The 20,380-nt window shown below is 41.3% G+C and overlaps 1 long non-coding RNA gene and 1 pseudogene across 1 annotated transcript in view; both read right to left on the bottom strand.

The window, feature by feature from the left end:
- Positions 1-1,050: 1,050 nt before the first annotated feature.
- On the bottom strand, positions 1,051-3,863 carry LOC121143691 (annotated as a pseudogene).
- Positions 3,864-8,297: 4,434 nt separating this feature from the next.
- LOC106021585 overlaps positions 8,298-20,380 on the bottom strand; it is a 34,432-nt gene continuing 22,349 nt past the window's right edge. The window contains exon 3 of the long non-coding RNA XR_005881019.1: positions 8,298-8,572. This is a non-coding gene — a long non-coding RNA (uncharacterized LOC106021585). The remainder of the gene's footprint in view (positions 8,573-20,380) is intronic.

Raw genomic sequence — 20,380 nt, 5'->3', positions numbered from 1 at the left:
TGCCACCATCCAGTTATGCCAGCATCATTTGTTAAAGATGCTTTCTTTTTTCCATTTTACAGTAATGGCGTCTTTGTTTAAAATCAGGTGTTCATAGGTGTGTGGATTAATATCAGGGTCTTTGATTCGATTCTATTGCTCTACCTGTCTGTTTTTATGCTACTACCAAACTTTTCATTACTGTAGCTCTATAGTAGGGTTTGAAGTCAGGTATAGTGATGCCTTCAGAAGTTCCTATATTATATGGGATTGTTTTGGCTATCACGGCACCTGGCTCTTTTATGTGAATTCTGGAAGTTAAGCTCAGGTCCTCATGCTTACAAGCAAGTGGTTTACCAACCGGGCTGTCTCCTCAGTCCACACAGTGAATACTCATATATTGTTTCTGTGTGTGGACACTTCATTGCTCTGAGTAAATTACTAGGAACGTGATTACCAGATCATGTGGTAAGTATTGGCTTACTCTTTAAATCAGTTGTCAAGGTACACTGTAGAGTAGCCTTACCATTTTACATTACCACCAGTGCTGTCTGGGAAAAGTCAGTTTCCTCCATGATATCTGCTGTCATTACTGCTCGGGCATTCTGACACAGCAGTGGATTTTCATGTGTGTTTTCCTAGGAGCTAATGGGATGCAATTTTTTTTTTTAGTTTTACGAGACAGGGTTTCTCTGTATTGTTTTGGAGGCTCGAACTCACAGAGATCTGCCTGCCTCTGCCTCCTGAGTGCTGGAATTAAAGGCATGTGCCACCACTGTCCGGCTATGGGATACATTTTTACTTGCTTATTTGCCTCTTTTGCAGAAATATTTCCTTACACTTTTTGTGCATTTTCTGGATTGTTCATTCCTATTTGAAAGCTCTCTGTGTTTTTTTTTTTTTTGTCAGCTGTCTGGTTAACAATGCTTCTTGTTGGGTGTGATGGAACATACCTTTGATCCCAGCACTGGGGAGACAGAGGCGGGCGGATCTCTGTGAATTGAGGCTAGTCTGGTCTACAGAGCAAGTTCCAGGACAGCCAGAACTACACAGAGAAACCCCTGTCTCCCAAAACCAAAGCAACAACAACAAACTAAAAAATGTTTCTTCTAACACTGCCTCCTCCTCAGGTCTTATATTTTCATCTTTGGCCTGATCTTTTTAGAGCTTAATTTTGCAGAGTTTTAAACTTGATCAAGTCCAATTTACCAATTTTGCTCAGGCTTCAGTTTTGGGCATCAAATGTAAGAACTCCATTGAGCCAAAGGCCTGAAAGGTTTTCTTCCCCTCCCCACTTTTTTAACCAAATATTTTTTATTTGTTTGCTTGTTTGTTTGTAGACAGCATTTCACACAAATCAGGCTAGCCTTGAATTCACTACGTATCTGAGGATGACCTGCTGCCTCCATCTCCCGAAGGCTGGGATTATGGTCCTGGTCACTGGTTGTCGCGATGTTAGGGATGGAACCTGAGGCTTCATGCATGCTAGACACACTCTACCGACTGAGCAACATCACCAGCCCCTAAAATTTCACAATTTGGCATTTTCCTTCTAAATCTCTTGGGCATTTTGAAGTAATCTTTATGTGAGGTATGTGGTTAGGCTGAAGTGAATTTCTTTGCCTATGGGGATCCCTACTGTTTGGCACCATTTTCTGAGAGACTATTTCCTCCATTGAATTATGAAGCCAGGATTTTTGTAGAGATTACATCTTTATTATTCTATTTCATAGATCCATGTCTATCCCCCCACCAATATGTTTTCTATTGTCTTAAATAGGACTGGTCTGTTAAAAATGTGTGTCTGAGTAATGGAAATCTTTTCATTTTTTGTTTTGTGTCCACCTGAGTCTCACTATGCTGCCCATGGTGATCTCAAACTCACAGGCTCAAGTGACCTTTCTGAGTTCTACCCTTGTGTGCTGGAAAAAGGCACTGCCCAGGACTTCCAGTTTGAGTAATGAGTATCTTATTTTTAAAGTCCTATTAATCGTCACAAAGTCCTAAGAAAAGATTACATTTAGACCCATTTTATAGGTAAGAGCACCGAACACACGGAGTGATGACATGATTTGTTTGAAAGATTTGGAAGTTGGGTCTGCCTCTAGCCACTAGGCTTCACTGTGAACATGTTTTCATCTCCTCTCAGAGCTACTTTCAGTGGACTCGGTGTTGGCATTTTGCCAGGGACCTATGCCGAGAGACAGGATAAGCAGCTCTCTGGCACCGTTACATTTACTGTAGGCAGGTTGAGGATGTGGTTGACTATGTCACATGATGTCCTCTTTAGGTGGACAGATGGGAAAACCGTCTCTCAGTCTTAGTACCGCAAATAGATCTGTTTCTCCTGAGTAAGTGGTTTGTTTCTGCCTCTTGGACACTCTGAGTCTATGCAGATGATTACATTTCCCGCTTTGTGCTGGCTGCTACAAGCTCAGAACTGAAATTTAGCCTTCCAGTTGCAGTAATGTACCCTGGACCAAGATTCTCTTCTGATTCAGTTTAGTATTTTCTACCCTAGTATTTTCACCTCTCTTATTTCCCACAACCCGAGTTTTTAAACTAACAAACAAACCAAATATAAGCACACAATTAAAAGTCCCATCTGTGGTTTCAATAACAAGAAGACAGTGGTCCATTGACCAAGGCTTCTGACCTCTGATTCTGTCCCCCACAGTCAACCGTTGCTACACTTCAGCTGCTTTTTCTGAGGCTTGTGGCATTTGCCTCTTGACTTTGCACTGCAGATATCTCTTGATTTCCTAAGCAGGTTAAGATTTGGTTCTTACACCACAATTAACAACACCCTCCCTCACCCATCCTTGCTTCTCGCTGTATCATAATTGTGCTTAAATCTATTTTCAGGGCTTAGATTATTTAGATTGTAAAAATATTTTTATAGGTGACTACCTTCTGTTCTCTTCATATCTGACAGAAACTATTTTACTTTTCCTTTGCTTAAGTTTTTTTTTTTATCATTTTAATGACTGATCCACCTGAGGCCACAGGCAGCCCACTATGTACAGACACGAGGGAAGCTTTATTTCTTGGTCTCTTCTTCCTTGGACAGAGTCTTGATGATCTCCTCCTTCTTGGCCTGGAGGCGCTCCTCCCGGCATGCTTCCTTGGTCTTAGACCTGCAAGCCTCAGCCTGGTCAGCCAGGAGCCTTGTCTGCCTTCAGCCTGTGGATGTACTCGATGAGAATCTGCTTGTTTTTGAAGACATTCCCTTTGACCTTCAGGTATAGGCTGTGGTACATATGGCGGTCAATCTTCGTGGATTCATGGTATCTCCTGAGAAGTCGATGCAGGATCCGCATCCTTCGCATCCAGGTCACCTTCTTGGGCATTCTGGCATTGGCAGTACCCTTCCCCGGCCTATGCCCATATGCCTGCTCTTCCTTCGAGCCAAAGTGTTTTTCCGGCACCGGGCCAGGGAATGGACAGTCACGGGCTTCCGAATGATCAGCCCATCTTTGATCAGCTTCCGTATCTGCTGACGGGAGTTGGCATTGGCTATTTCATTGGTCTCATTGGGGTCCAGCCAGACCTTCTTTTGACCACAGCGGAGGACGCTAGAGGCAAGCCTCTTCTGTAGCCTGAGCATACTCATGGCTGCGGCCGCAGCAGCGAAAGGAAAGAGCTCTTTGCTTAAGTTTTTTAAACTTCAGTTTTCCTGCATGGATTTCTGCTCCCCAATGCTTGTGTTAATGCTATCCATCTCAGCCTCTCACAGACAGTGGTTTTGGACGTCTGTATGGACTCTTTCACTGGTCCTGCTCTGGGTAGGGACAGTTGTTTCTAGTCAGTCATCCAGCTGTCTGAGAGTTCCTTTCTCCTGAATTTTTTTTTTGTGTGTGTGTGTGGTTTTATGAGACAGGATTTCTCTGTATTGTTTTGGAGGCTGTCGGTCCAGGCTGGCCTCGAACTCATAGAGATCCGCCTGCCTCTGCCTCCCGAGTGCTGGGATTAAAGGCATGAATTTTTTTTAAACATCCTCTTGTGGATTCCTTCTGCATTAGTTCTTTGCTCTATTGCATCTTGTCTAAGGTTTCCACACTTTTTTTCTTCTGGTTTTTGTATTTAATTAAAAATTCCTGCCAACGTGCTTTAATTTCTGATAGATTTTTTTTCTAGTCTCCGAGTATTCCTAATTCCCATCTCCCCTGCTACTCCCTTCCCCCAGTTCCCGATTCCTTTATTGGATCTTGCACATTGATCGTCGACCTTACTTGCCTCTACTCCTTTAACCCCCTTCACCCCAGTGATTTCCTAATTTTTTTCTTCTAACACTTCTATTAAATTTAAATTTCTGCCATAACACTTTTATTTTATTTTAAAATTTTTATTTTTTTAAAGACAGACTCTCATTATATAGCTCTGGCTGTCTTGGAACTATATAGACCAGGCTGGCGGCAAACTCACAGAGGTCTCCTGCTTATGTCTTCCAAGTGCTGGGATTAAAGTGTGAGGCACCATTGCCCGACTCTACTTTTATTTCACAACAGCCTTCTCTGGTTCTTCGAAACTTCCCTGATGTCCATCTGTCCTTAGTTTGCTTTAAATGGTGCTCTCTTCTTCTTCTTCTTCTTTTTTTCTTAAGTTCTTTTATTCTTCTTTAGTCACAGCAGAGGCAATTGGAGTGGAGGAATGCATTATATGAAACCCAAATATACAAAAAAGAAGTTAAAATAATAGTAATAACCTAAAACTCACTGAAAACCCAAACCTGCCACTTGGGAGATTTGTATAGAAGACCCAAACACTGAACATTTTGATCCACTAAACAACAGTTTTTTAGTGTTTTCTCATGGTTTGTAACAGGAACTTTGCAATGAGATGACTTCAACTGCCTTCTAGCTGTCCCTTATTTGGGGAAAATTGGAAGGTTTGAGGATTCCCGCTTCCTGGACAACTTCCTCTGAGGCCATTGCATCTTAACATGAAAGCCTGTGAGGGCAAAGAGGCTGTGAGGTATCCTGGAAGATGGACCGTTGTCATCTGGTTTGCTGTGTTGAGAAGAAGATCTGGGATCTAAGCAGCTACTATGAACACTTGCCATCAATCTCCTTCTGCATGCGCCCCAAGCCCATCTTCAAAGGCACTTGGTGCCTCCATTCAGACTTTCCAGGGTTCTATGTGAACCTGTGTGTGTGTGTGTGTGTGTGTGTGTGTGTGTGTGTGTGTGTGTGTGTAGGCCACAAGACAGCTTCAGGCACTGTTTCTCAGGAATGCCATCTACCTTATTGAGACACATGCTGGTATTATCTTTGTAGATTTAGGGTCCATGCTGCATTCTGAAAGGTGCCACTCCGTCTTTAGTGAGTATCAACTATGCAGTAGCACTTTAGCTGGACCTTGAAAAGGCCGTTACATCCTCACCACCAGGGTACAACTCTGGCAACAGAAGCTGAATGGAATAAGAACAGTTAGCCCATTGTTATATACACTGATGATTTACTCTGCTGCAGTTTTCTGAGTCTGATAAAATATTTATGCCGAATTCTGTGGTGATGGATCAGATACTCCATATTTGTTTAGATATGGTGAGGGCTGGGTTCCGGAGGGCAGAAAAGGTAGATCAATAGTCAGATTATTGTTAGTTCTAGTCAAAATAAACCACAGATCCTTCTGGTGTAACTGGTTTGCTATCAAGTGGATGGATGACCGATTTCATGGAAGAATTGGAAAAATGGTGTCTTAATGGAGGCTCAAGTGTTGGTGGCTGGACAAAGTGGTACAAGCTGGGGGAGATGGAGCACACTGGTAATCTCAGTTTGTGGAATGCTGGGGCAGAAAGGTCACTATGAGTTTGAGGTCAGTCTTAGTTACAAAGTGAGTTTGAGGCAAGCTTGAATGCCATAGTGGGACCCTATCTCAGCAACATCTAAGATAAAACAAAATAGCAACAAAATGCAAATCCACCACCAAAGACAAAACAAACAAACAAAGAAAGAGTGATGGAGTCACTAGAGTGACTCCTAGGGAAAGAGCCTTTCACAGGAACTACACTTCAGATCTCCCCTTCAGGAGGCAAGAGAGCCTGCCTTACACCCTGTCTCCTATCATTGAACCCAGGAAAGGGTTGTAAACTTGGGCAGGGGAGCTTTTCTCAGTGGAGGAAAAATCTTAGAAAGACCTGGGGTCAAGAGTTGGCTGCCAACTCCCTCATCAGATAAAAGTTTCCTCATTGAGAAGGGAACATCTAGATAGAGCAGCATAGATTTCACCGCAATAATTAAGCTGTAGGAATTTCTTTTCCAAATTTCAGCAGTTTTAGAATGGTGATGGTAGAGTAACTTATGAGATGAACTATATGCCAATCTTAGTTGTTCATATAGGAAAATGTGTTTAAAATTGTACAAATCTGTAATAAGATTACTATCTTAAATCCCATCATAGAGTCTTCATCCAGTAGCTGATGGAAACAGAAGCAGAGATTCATAGCTAAACACTGAGCCGACCTCTTAGAATCCACTTGTAGAGAGGGTGGAATGATGAGCAAAGGGACCAAGACCATGCTGGGGAAACCCCCAGAAGCAGCTACCTGAACAAGGGGGAACTCATGGACTCCAGTCTGACAGTTAGGAAACCAACATAGGACTGAATCAGGCTCTCTGAATGTAGGTGTCAGTTGGGGGGGGGGCTGGATAGTCTATGGGACCTCTGGCAGTGGAACCGGTATTTATCCCTAGTGCATAAATGAGATTTTGGAGCCCATTCCCTATGGAGGGATACTCTCTCAGCCTAGATACATGGGGAGGGCCTAGGTCCTGCCCCAAATGTTGTGAAAGACTTTGATGATCCTCCATGGGAGGCCTCACTCTCATGGGGAGTGGATAGAGGATGAGATGGGGGATTTGTAGGGAGAATGGGAGGATGGGGAGGGAGAGGGAGCTGGGATTGGTATGTAAAATAAGATTGTTTTAATTTAAATAAAAATTAATAAAAACTGTACATATCAATTTCATGTATGTTTAACAGCAAAAATTATTTCTAAATAGGTCAAAGAAATGAAGACTTTGTCATCAAATTCATGTTAATTCCAAGATTCTGCTGGTTTCTACTTTATTGTGGAAGATATCATGTTTATTGTATGGGTATCATTATTATATAAATACCTTTATTATGTAAGTATTATATTAATATAGTCTTACTCAAGAAGCATTTTAATTTGTGCTTTTGCTTTGCATTATCACATAATTTGTAGACATAGTAACAATAATATTTTCGGGATTATTTATGTCCTCTCTTTGGAGTGTTTTTCACCTATGTGCTGTTTTATTATAGTATGTGGCAAAACTATACAAGTAACTTTTCCATGTTTTTTTTTTCCATCCTCCCTAGGATGGAGATGTCTGCTCTGCTCTGTTCAGCAAGGCTGTGCTAATTCATGGTCCTATGAAAACAGTGTATGAGCACCTTCTTGCTTAAGACTAGGCTGACAGTGGTCTTTCTCATTTTAACCTTTGATGGTAGGGTGAATTCTCACCCCACTGTTGTTTTAAATTCTGCCTCTTTAATTAGTGAGGCTGATAACATGTCCAGTTTTTTCTTTTTTTTTTTGTCTTTTGTTTTGTATATCTTTCCACTATCTCTTTAGACAACAATGACTTTTCAAACCTTCATCAAACCTTCCTGCAGTATAGAGAGTGAACTTTGTCATTTCATTATCCATGGCTTCTCATTCCACTGTTCCTCATTTATAATTTGCTGTTTTAATTAAATAGTTTATTTTGTTTTACAGTATAAAACCTACTGGCCTTCACATTCATGAAAGCCATGATTTCCTTAAATACTTATACATACTAAATTAAATGTATGAATGTCAGGAGGGTGCTGAGTATTGAGTCCTAGGCTTCATGTTTGCTTGGCAAATGCTGTATGACTAACTAAGCTACACCTCAAGTCTCTCTAAAATTGATAGCATATTATTTGTCAGGAATAGCAGATAATTGTATAACCTCCCACATTTTATGATAAATACTTAAAATTTTAATCTTTGAGTTAAAATAAGTTTTGATTTGATGCCTCTTAATTTTTCGAAACACACAGTATAAAGTGTGTCATATAACCTTCCTTTTATTTCTGCCTGCATAATTGGAGTGCATGTGATTTAAACAAATATGCACATGGCTTCACACACAATCACATGGATATTCAAACAAATAAAAAATTGACAGTGAGTAATGCTGGGTGAACTTAGCATTTTTCATTTACCTATCCTAACATATATTATATTTACAATTGTTACCACCTGCTCCTTCTTTGCTTATAAAAAGAGAAACTCTTCAAATAAAACGAGGAAAATGAAAATGTTAACTTAAAGAACAAAGCATTTATAAGAAAGTAATAGTAAGAGGGGGAGGTTGGGAAATAGGTCACATTAAGGTAATTTTAGATGACGGCATTTGCTTCCGAGTGCCTTCATGTCATTCAGCAGGACACTCTGTATGAGCAGATCTCTCAACAGTCACTCCTTGGTATCTCTGAAATGTCCTCTGCTGTCCACATCTGTCTCAGTTCTGTTCTTGGAATAGATGCCATTTACCTCTGAGTGGGCTTCAGCCAAGACTTCTTCCTTAACATTTCCCTTTAACAGAATAACCCAGGACAGCTCCTTAAATTAAACTCATTTTTCTTTATTTTTAATTTCTTTTACTATTCCAAACTTGTATACTATGCAGTGTTTATATTCCTTCCACTTACTACCATCTCTCTCCCTCTCCAACTCATGCCCACTCCTTTCTTCCCAGATTATCCCTTTCCTACCTTTAAGTCCTTCGTTCATCATTCCCTCCCTCCATTCTTCCATCTCTCCCTCCTTCTTCCCTCCCTTCTTCCTTCCTGCACCACCTTTTTGAGCACATTTTGTGCAAGTGGTCACAGCTGCTGTGTGTTCATTATTGCAATGGCCAGGCATAAACAGAATCCTGTCACAGCACTACCCCCAATCCTCCACATCCCACAGACTTTCCACACCCCCTTCTGTGATATGCCCTGTGCCTTGGAGGGGGTGATATCCCTTTAGGGCTGAGAATCCAACTTACTCACAGGATTTTTTTGACCAGTTATAAGTCCCTGTTTTGACTGTCTGCCAATGGCAAAAGAGGCTTCTCTGACTAAGGCTGAGACTGCACTGGACCCTGGGTATAAATGTAAATACTTGAAAAGAAGTCTACCTACGTATCCATTTAGCGAACATCAGTAGCAGATTCTTCCATAGGGTCTGTGACCTCCTAGCCATAGGCTTTTGCCTGTGTCTACAGTGCCAAGCAGGAATTTCCTCCCACAGAGCAGACCTCCATCCAATCAGGAAGTGGATAGTTTATGCAGAGCCTTTATGACACATTCACACCAGTGGGTCTCATGTTTTGCCAGGCAACCAGTATGGCAGCAGGCAAGTGAACTAAGACTTTTGGTAATTTTTAATTACATTAGAATATCACAAAGGTTTGACATTCACAAAAATATTTTTCTTTGTTGCATAACACTAACAATACATTTCTACTGATGCAAAATTTGTGATTGTTTTGCTGTTCTGTATTATAAAACTCTTAGTGTCTCATCAATCAGTTTGTATTGGTTACTTCCCTCATTTTTTTATGACAAATTGCCTGACACATATAACATAGAGAAAGGACTTGTCTTACTTAGCTCACAGTTTGTTGCTTCTAGCTGGGGCATGATAGAACAGAGTAGTTCATGATAGCAAGGACATAGAGGGGACCAGAAAGGGTCCAGGGACAAGGTACTCTTGAAGACTTAGTTTACTGTGACCTACTTTCTTCAGCTGGGTCGGTTCCACTTATTGAAGCATCTGCAACCTCCCAGAATAGTGCCACCAGCTCAGAAATAAATATTCAGAACATAAAAGTCTGTGGAGACATTTCATATACAAATCATAATAGCATTAAATATATGAGTGTACATGGGATGTGTCATGCCATTTGCTTAGTCTTCCCAGTCAATGTATAGAAATTGCTATCCTGCTAATCTGAGTTCCTTCAGTGTGTCATATGGTTTTGGAGTTTTCTTAATAGTTCTTGCTAAATTGGCCCCAAAATACCTAATGGAGTTCCCATTGTAAACAGGATTGCCTTTTACATTTTTACTTCTGGCTTGTAATGATAAGATTATAGGGATGGCTTTAACATCTGTTTCCTGCTGACCACTTGAGAGAGCCGTTGTCCAGTGTGAGGAGCAGTGCTTAGCAGAGCTGGATTTTCACTGCCTGCTCCTTCCGTGTTTGTGTCTCTTGTGGACATGCCTAACAATGCTTGCTCCGGGGAGCCAGGTGAGTGGTGTACCTTTACCATTTCCCTCGGTCAATAAGCCAAGATAACTGACCCATGTAGGAACTAAATGCGAGTCCCTAACCCCAGAGGCACAGCACTAGAGGCCTTCATTTTCACCAGCTGGAATTTCTAACAGCCAAAGCTGCCTGGTTACTTTGGGAGCTGTTGGTTTCTATAATGTTGAGGGCTGACATGACAAATTACTTGAGAATTGGTTACAGATTTTCAGTCAACAGATGGGGTTCTAAACCGTGTGTTAAAGTGTGGTGTGCTTTGAAATTACATAAACAGTGTGTGTTCACTACAGAAAATAAAAGAGAAGATGAGTAAGCTAAAAATGCTATGGCTAGTATCTTTTCTTCTAATGTTTTTTTTTGTGGGATATGGACAATCACTCAGACAAATTTGCATATTTAAGCTATTTCCTTGGGCTGGGAGTGTTTTCCCATGGTTGAGGGGCTGGTTAGCAAGCTTAAAACCTCGAGTGTGATCCTCAGCACTGTGCATCTGTCTGTCTATCAATCTATCACCTAGTTTGAAAGGCAGCGATTTATTTATTTAAAATTTAAAAATTATTTTCTGTGAATGGGTGCTTTGGCAGCCTGCATGTTAGTGTTCCACGTTCTCCTGAAGAGACCAGGAAGAGGGCATCAGATCCCTTGGAACTGGAGTTACAGATGGTTGTGAGCTGTGGGTCCTCTGGAAGAGCAGCCAGTTCTCATGACCACTGAGCCACCTCTGCAGACCATAATGGTTAGTTTTGATAGTTTCTCATCTCCTTTAAATTTACTATTGATTATAGTGAAACGATTGAGATGTGAGGTTAGTGAACTTAAAGCAAAAGAGTAACAAATACCATGTAACTCAGGTTTAAAAAAAATTACACTTTAAAGTACAAAGTATCTGGAGTGGTAGGTTTCCTTGTGGTGTTTCACAAACATGTCATTATACATTTGTTCATTCCCACTCTCCATCTTCCTGAAGCATTCTGACTAGCCCCTACCTCTCACTAAACTATGCCTTTCTTATGATTTTATATCACCTTTTTTGTTTGTTTGTTTGTTTTGTTTTTTGAGACAGGGTTTCTCTGTGTAGCTTTGGAGCCTGTCCTGGAACTGGCTTTGTAGATCAGGTTGGGCTCGAACTCACAGATTTGCCTGCCACTACCTCCCAAGTTCTGGGATAAAGGCATGTGCCACCACTGCCTGGCTCAGGTAGTATTTTTAAAGGAAGAGAAAGAGAAAGAATTTATTACATTATCTTATACAATGCCTTCAAAAAAGTTACAACAGTTGTCTCACTCCTGAAAGGCTGAGAAACAGCAATCCCAATCTGGAACCAAACACCTGGAGGCATGGCAGACAGCCACTGGTCCTTAGTCCATGGCAGAAACCTGAAGTGCTGTTTCTAACACCAGCGAAAGAATCAGCAGCAGCAGAGGGAAGGGCAAGCCATTAACAGCTTAATAATCCTTCTTCTCTGTGTTCTTTGTTATCTGGGCTGCTACCAGAAGGTGCAGTCTATGCTTTGGGTGGGTCTCCCTGTAGCAATTATAAGGCAATGAAGACAATTCTTCACGTGTGGCTCTCTGCTCAGGTGATTTTAAAGTGTGACAAGTTGACATTTAAACCAACCACCACATACATGTATTCCATTGGTCTCTGTTTTCATCCCCCACTCAGTAGTCCCCTTACTTTTATGACCTACACTCCTCTCTCTCTCTATCAGATACCTACAGACAGAGAAATACACACAGACTAGACACAGACACACAGAAAAATATTTTTAAGAGCGAAGGATTTGAGAGAGAGAGAGAGAGTGAGAGAGAGAGAGAGAGAGAGAGAGAGAGAGAGAGAGAGAGAGAGAGAGAGAGAGAGAGAGAGAGAATATATTTTTAAGAGAGATTTGGGTAATTAGTTTGTTGAAATCCTTAAACACATATGGCCACACACTACATACCTCCTCTGACTCTTCCAATTCTACCCTTCTCCCCCCTGCTTTGGAGTCAGTGATAGACCCTTATCTAGGGGCAGTGGATCACTAACTTAGAAGATGTCCTGGAAAGAAAGTTCTACCCAAATATGTGGTGATTAACTGTGCTAAAAAGATTTTTCTTTTAGGCATCTAAACTGGAGAAAGGAAAATGAGTGAAGCAGCAGTCAGCAGTCAGGCTTCATGAGTAAGCAGAAGCCACGAATAAACAGGAGCTCTGAGTAAACAAAGCCATGGGGCAGCAGAAAGATACACAGAGCAATGACAGAAGTGACAGAGGATAACCAGACCAGATCAGACTTCCAGGGGAGAGCCAGGGACCAAGGCTGGCTGGAAGCCCACACTGGAGTCAGAGGTGCTCTTAGTTCATCTGTTCCAAGAAATGAGAGCGGTGACAGACAGAGCAGCATGACAGGTGTGCAGTGTACAGGCCTTGTAGAGACTGGCTTGAATCAGTGCCGCGGAAGTCAAAACCACGTATTTTTTAAGAGCCAGTGTTAGGAAGGTGCAGGAAAGCCAGAGAAAGCAGAGGAAGGCTGTCTGCTGAGAGGAGCAGAAAAGCACAGCAGATCTCCCAAGCTCAGGAGGAAGACAGAGGGTGTAGCCATGAGAGGTGGGACTGCTTCTGTTTTGTGTCAGTTCCATTCATGGTGGCCTGGTTGTGACCCTGGCACTTAAGTGTGCTCTAAAGGTTACTTCCTGTATATATTTAAATGCCACCACCTCCTTCTTTCCTAGGGCAGGAGCCCCATCTGACCTGGCATTCACTATGTGGACCAGGCTGGCACTGAGCTCACAGAGATCCACCTACCCCTGCTTTCTGAGTACATATAAAGATACGGACCACAGTGCTCAGCAATAGCCTCCTTTGCTACCTGAGCCAGTAGGAGTAGGTTTTGGTTTGTGCTCCAAGGAAAAAGATGATGTATTTGCCAGGAAACTTCTTGGTGTCTCTGGTTGGAGCTTGGCAGATGAGGTGCAGAAAGAGAAAATGCACTTTTCTTGGTCTACACGGTTACTTGGCATCACAGAAACATACTATGTACTTTTTCATTTGACCTGTAGGGTGTGGGAGTACCATAACCTGGGCTCACCAAGGTTTACTGTAACCCATCCTCACTGTTCATACATTCTATAATTGCAAATCTGTGCACTTGATGTCATTTGTCAGCACAAATCAATCCCTTTGTGGCTCCTCACAGACACACGGAGAGCATTAAAACAACAAAAGTTGTCAATGTGCATATTCCCAGCTGAGCTAGAGCAAGGAGATAGCTTGCTTTGTTGCACTCTTGCAAGTAAATGAGATTCTTTTTGCAGCCTACTTCCTGCTGGTTCCCCCATTTCTGTGTTTTGTTGGTGGTTTCACTTTTAAAAATGGTCCAAATTGTGATGGTAAAGTGCCATTCTTCAGCACAATACGACTGTCTATGCCTTACAGAGAAAATAACACGTATCACATAAGCGTCACTCAGTCTTATTTAATATGCTTTGGGTCTCAAGCTCATTGCTGAGTCAAACACACAAACACACACTCTTTCCCTCCTTTCCTCCAGAAGACAGGATCTTGCTATATAGCCCAGGTTGGCCCTAAATTTATGGCCTTCCTGCTTTAGCCCTGAGCGTTGAGATTACTGGTGCAAAGCACTATATTGAGTAACAGTTTATATTAAAATAACTTTAAATGAATGGGATGAGATTTGTATTAGCTACTGCTGAAAATGTGAGCAACAGCTCGCAGGCACCAAATTTCTGTTTTCCTAGAACTGAGATCATTTGCAAACATTCATTCCAAGTTCACAAAGACTTCACAGAGCACAGCTAGTGTGAAAAACCAGAATCGACTGGGACAGGTCTAGACTCAGTCTGTGGAAGGGTGTGGTGCCCAGTTCCAAAGTCTTGCTTCCCTGAGTCCGTTGCTTTGTGCTCTCTGTGTTCCACCATGCTTCCTTTCAGAAGAGTTCAGCCTCCAACCCTCCTTCCTTCAGGCAATGCTGCCATTCCTAGAACTTATGACACCACTGAGAAGTGAATAGTCATAAAACAATTGTGAAAATGAAAATTTTCTACATAAATGCTAAGACAGAAATGTGTAGTACTCTTATCTTCTCCCTTATCTTATACTGACAGAAATTTCTAGTTTAGTTTAGCTCCTTTCCCTGTGGAAAACACATGGAGTTATATGATTCTCAGCATATGACTCCAGGCAACCATGCCCTGTTGATGAGAATTGACCATACAAGGTAAAGCATCACTCTTCCTTGCATGGTGACCCATGACCTTAGAAGACAAGCATATACTTGGGGATTGAAGTTGTAAAGCAAAATTATCTATCTGTTTCAAAGCCTGAACCTCATAGTAGCTCAGAGCATCTCAGCCTCTTCCAAACTCTGCTATGGAAGGGCCTCATGGAGTCCACAGCATAAGACTTGGCTCCCGTATGTTAAGAACTTCTTCCTTGTTGATCTCAGAATCACCAATCCAGCATACAGTTGGTGTTCAACATGTTTGTTGAATTAATGATTAGATCGACACCTTGGTAGTCATACTTTTCCTTACTGTTGCCAAATACCTGGGATAGCAAAGGAGGATATTCGTTCATGGTGTCAGAGGTTACAACCTACAACCAACTGGTTCCTGTGCTGAGACAGAAGCAGAACATTATGGTGGATGAGTTTGGTGGAATAGACCTGTTTACCTCACAGCATTCGGGAAGCAGAAAAGACAGAGGAAGAGGCTGGTGACAGCACACATCCCATGACCCCAGGGGCCTGTTTTGTCTAATAAGGACACACCTTTGAAAGTTTCTACTACTTCTCAGTAATGCCATCAAATTATGAATCTGCCAATGGTTCGATTCATTGATTAAGTCAGAGTCCACACCTCTTAATGATTGAATACACCAGCTGGAGACCAAGTCTTGAGACTTTGGTGGGGGGGGGCACCTCATAGCTAAACCACAACACCACCTTTCTTCCCCAGGAAGAAAACACTGGTGTAGGCTGATAACAGAAAGGGAACTTCGGGGCACATAGTAGAACCAGCACTGCGAAGGAAAGCACTCTTTAGCAGCCAAGGGATGGAAAGAAACTGAATTGGACAATTATTCTATTGATCGTCTCGGCTTCCTTCTTTTTTATTCTCCCCTTTGGCTTACCTTTACTTCTTCTAGTAAGATGGACCTGGGTATCTCATACAAGAGTTAGGATGGAAAAACAGTAGAAGAGGAGGCAGGAGGCACAGTGTTTGGGCTGTGATACTATTTTGACTCTGAGCCAATAACCGAGCTTCAGTTTCCATACTTGCTAGGCACACAGAGCTCTGAATTCTTATCCTTTACTCTCCCTAGCTTAGTCCCTCTATGACATCTCATCTTCCTCTCCATTTTCTGTTAGCTGCTAAGTGAGGCTGGTGCCTTAGTGGACAACTGGCAGTGTCCTTTCCTTTCTTTTCTGCTAAAATAATATGATGGAAGTATGTATGCTTAGTGGCCTTTTCTGTAAGCATTCTCAATCTTTTCAACACTTGAGCAAAGTATGGCCAAAATACATCTACCATTGTTCCTTCTTCAATTAGGAACTGAAACTGAGCATGCTCAGGAATGGGTCAACACCTATAAAATACATATAGGCTCCCTGAATAAAATCCCATGCTGCTGCTGTTCAAGGATATATGTTATGTGTTAAGAACATGTTCTGGGTCTTGCCTGTGCCAAGATGAAAACCTATTGTGTAACACTTTCCTCTATCCCTTAAGGCAAATGAAATTGGACAGAAATAGGGAGGAGGGAGGGGAGAGAACCCAGGAAGAAATGGGTACATTTGCCTGGGAGCCTAAGGAAGGGAAGTCTCTCAGGGGGCAACATTAGCAGGAAGTCAGGGCTGAAAGAACGTGATTTATTTCTGGATTGTTGTTTTATTACCATAAGTGACTTTCTGTCCAGCTTTCAGCTCTGTATGAGGGGCGCTCTGGGATCTGGAGGTCCCTGGTAGCTGGAAGCAGTGTGGAAATGAGGCACGGGGTTGTGGGGCATACAACGATATGGACTCTGGAGTAAGACTGAGTTGGGCTACTACTTGCATTATGAGGGATGAGCATATATATGGGTTAAGGAAAGATTTACTTGGGCTGGAGAGATGGCTCAGAGGTTAAGAGCACTGACTGCTCTTCCAGAGGTCCTGAGTTCAATTCCCAGCAACCACATGATGGCTCTCAATCATTTGTAATGAGATCTGGTATCCTCTTCTCACCTGCAGGGATACATGCAGACACAATACTGTGTACATAATAAATAAATAAATATTAAAAAGAAAAGATTTACTTTATGGGATCATAGTGATTAAAAAGAAAGAAAATATATAGGTGTGTGTGTGTGTGTGTGTGTATAAAGAGTGCTTATAAAACTCAGAGGGTGTTTTTGTTCACACTAGTAATACTATCATGTCTGGTGGTTATTGCTTTTCCTTTTTGTTTCAAGAAAGAAAGGCTGACTTTGGGAAAGTTTGTCCACATTGCCTACTGCTCTACATCTGCAGGCCTGGAGCATAAAATGTGGTCCTCTCCATTTGATCCAAGAAATGAGGCAACAGATTAGAAAGACTGGGATGGAGTCACCTTCAGCATTGATGTGTTTACCTTCACCTCCTCAGCTTTCCTGACACAGACTCCCATAGCTTGAATTTCTGTGCTCTGCTCCCACAAATACAAACACTGTCTTGCATAGGAAGCCAGTGTCTGACCACCATCCATTGCTCTAGATTTCTAATGCTACTATAACAAATTCTCCTAAACTTCATGCTTAAACCATATATTTTTTTATCATTTTACTTTTCTGTTGGCCAGAAGATCAGAGCAGTTACACAGATTAAAATTCGGTTGTTCCACAGTGCTGAAGTCTTTTCTAGAGGTTCTGAAGGAAACAATCTCTTCCAAGCTTTTTATATCTTCTAGAGGCCACTTACATTTCTTGGCCTTTAGCCCTTTGCCATCTTCAAAGTCAGTAGTGACAGGTTTGGTCCTGCTAGAGTCATTACAGTCTTAGTTTTCTTTTCTGTTTTTGCTTCTCTCATCTCTCTTCTCTTCTCTCTTCTCTTCTCTTCTCTTCTCTCTTCTCTTCTCTCTCTCTCTCTCTTTCCCCCTCCCTCCCTCCCTCCCCCCCACCTCTCTCTTGGCTTTTTTGAGACACCATTTCTCTGTAGCTCTGGAGTCTGTCCTGGAACTTACTCTGAAGACCAGGCTGACCTCGAACTCACAGAGATCAGCCTGCCTCTGCTTTCTGAGTTCTGGGGCTAAAGGCCTGCGCTGCCACCACCACCTGGCCAGTCTCAGTTTTCATGACCATTGTGTTTTCTGTGTTGTGGTTTGAATAGGCCCTTTCAAAAATCATATTGAAACTTAAATCTCATTGTGGTGGTATAAAGAGACATGGTGACACAAGCCTTTACTCCCAGCACTAAGGAGGAAGAGGTAGGTAGATTTCTGTGAGTTTCTGGCAGCCTGATCTACATACCAAGTTCCAGAATTATATAGAAAAACTTTGTCTCAAAAACAAAACAAAACAAACAAACAAGCATGCAAACAAACAAACAAAAAATAGAGACAGGAACTTTCTGGAAAGTTATTAAGTGTCTTATAAGAGGTCTGAAGAGAACTAGCTTATGTCTTTTGGGACCTTGTGTATTCTTCTATGTGATGACACATTTGGCCCCTCCAAAGTATGAAGTACAAGAGGCCATCTTAAAAGCATGGAATGGAACCTCACCAGATACCCATCCTGCTATCATCTTGATCCTGTATCTCCCAGCCTCCAGAAAGGTGGGGAATGTCTAAGCTTTATTAATGGTCCAGGTATTTTATCATGGCAACATTAATGGACTAAGACATTGTGATTCTTCTGTCTCCCTCTTCCTCATTTAAGTATGATTATACTGAATGTGCTCAAATAATCTAGGATAGCTGACTAGTTACTTTAACTCCATTCACAACCCTTTAACTCCATAATTCTGTAGTTTACACTGGTACGTAACATGACATATTCTTAGATTTGAGGGACTAGGATGTAGATTTCTTTGGGAACAATCAGTTTGCCTTCTAAAATCATTATATGCATTCCTTGTTCTCTGATTCTAGCATTAAGACTGATGCTAATAAATGCCTTAGATATTAGCCTGTGCCATCCCTCTATGATGTTTTTGGGAGTCCCAGACCTGAAAGACTAGTCTCTATTTGGCTTGACTTTTTATATAAAATGATACAGGGTATTATACTGAGCATGAAGGTACTTTGGATTTTCTTCTCAACAGGTGAGTAGAGAGAAGACATTGTTTTTTATTTCTTCAACAATACTTGTATTCTTTATTGTGACAGACAGGTTAATATGTCTCAATTGTTTTTAAAGAAAAAAAGACAATAAGCCTGCCATGCCATTAGTTACTTTTCTATTGCTGTGATAAAATACCATGACCAAGAAACTGATAGAAGTATCTGGGATAAGAGTCTATCATGGTAGGGAGTTGTGGTACCAGGTGGAAGATACAGTGTCAGGAACAGTGAGCAGAGAGCTCATATGTCAAATCACAAGCAAAAAGCAGAGAGTAATCTGGGAATGGCGCACGTCTTTGAACTCTCAAAGTTAACCCCACTGACATATTTCCTTTAGTGAGGCCACACCTCCTAAACCTACCCAAACAGCACCACCAACTGGGGACCAAGTATTCAAACATCTGAGCCTGTGAGGCTGGTGCGAAGCATTCTCATTCAAACCATCGTGCTGCCCATCATACCACGAATCATAGGTACTAATAGTAACTTCACTGATATTTTTAGTAACTCAGTTAATGTTTGGGGACATTCTACATGAACTATAGTAATCCTTAGCTATTGGTTCCTAAAACTACCTGGGAGTGACTTTTTTTTCTGACACGCGCGCGCGCGCGCACACACACACACACACACACACACACAGAAAGGAGAGAGAGAGAGTAGTGAATGTGGTAGGGAAAAGATACTAGACATTTCCTAAAGACATATGAGGTACTGTTGTACACTAAGGGGTAAGAAGAGGGAACCAACATTGAGAACTTGCTCTGTGTCACCAGTTTCACATTCCTAAACTCACCCAGTTCCCACGATAATGTAGGAAAGCAGCTCTCCTTAGCTGTGGCCCAGGGATCTAAGTCAAAGTTATTTTTTCTTTCATCTGAACAGCTGGTAAGGCAAAGAGAGCATACTACAACAGGGTGTTTAAACCTGGCCAGGTAGTGAACCTCAGGGATTCACACAGACACCTATGGGCACTTGTTACACTGTAGTAAAGATTTTTGGCAATAAACAAACTGATTGGATTGAGTTTAGGCTCTTTTGCCTTCAGGACCAGCAAATGTTCAACCTTGGGAAACAAGGTACATATCAGTGTAAATGATGTATTAGAAAGGAATAAAGTTCTACTAAACTAGCTTTTGGATTAATATAAGATGTTTATTAGTAATTGATAGTCTTTCCATCACTTTTAAACACTAATCTAATACATACTTGCTGAATTTTTCTAGTACAAGCTAGCAGTCTAAAATCTGTGAGAATATAAACAGGTATGTTATGACTTGCAACACTCAGGAGAATGTAATTTTACCAAGGGAGATAATAACACTTCCTTTCAAATAATAAAGCTTTTATTACTACATGTGTCAAATGTGATTAGCAATGTATTTCCTTGCCACAGACTTTATGAGACTGAATTTTATTTATTTTTGAGACTGAATTTATACATAGATTTTTATTAATATTATCATTTAATATAAAAGATACTGGATATTTGCAATTTTTCTAAGTAGAATCTGATTTCAAGATGCAACAAATTAGAATTCAACTTTGTACCACTTCTGATTTCAACATTACTAGACTTTCACTTTTCAAAATTACACATCATATTTTTACAAACCCCAAGGTATCTTCTCTCTGGGTAGTTTATATGGTCTACTTTATTTATCTTACTACAATTACACATATCATAAGAAAACATCATCATGGAACTATTACTATAAACAATTACCATGAATAAAAACAAAGAGACTGTATTCACTCGTTTTCTTTGGTTAAAATCTACCACATTAAAA

Source organism: Mesocricetus auratus, unplaced genomic scaffold (genome assembly GCF_017639785.1).
Source record: "Mesocricetus auratus isolate SY011 unplaced genomic scaffold, BCM_Maur_2.0 Super-Scaffold_4256, whole genome shotgun sequence".
NCBI classification, from domain to species: Eukaryota; Metazoa; Chordata; class Mammalia; order Rodentia; family Cricetidae; genus Mesocricetus; species Mesocricetus auratus.
The sequence above is the reverse complement of the archived record's forward strand: the minus strand, read 5'-3'. Positions and strand labels throughout refer to the sequence as shown.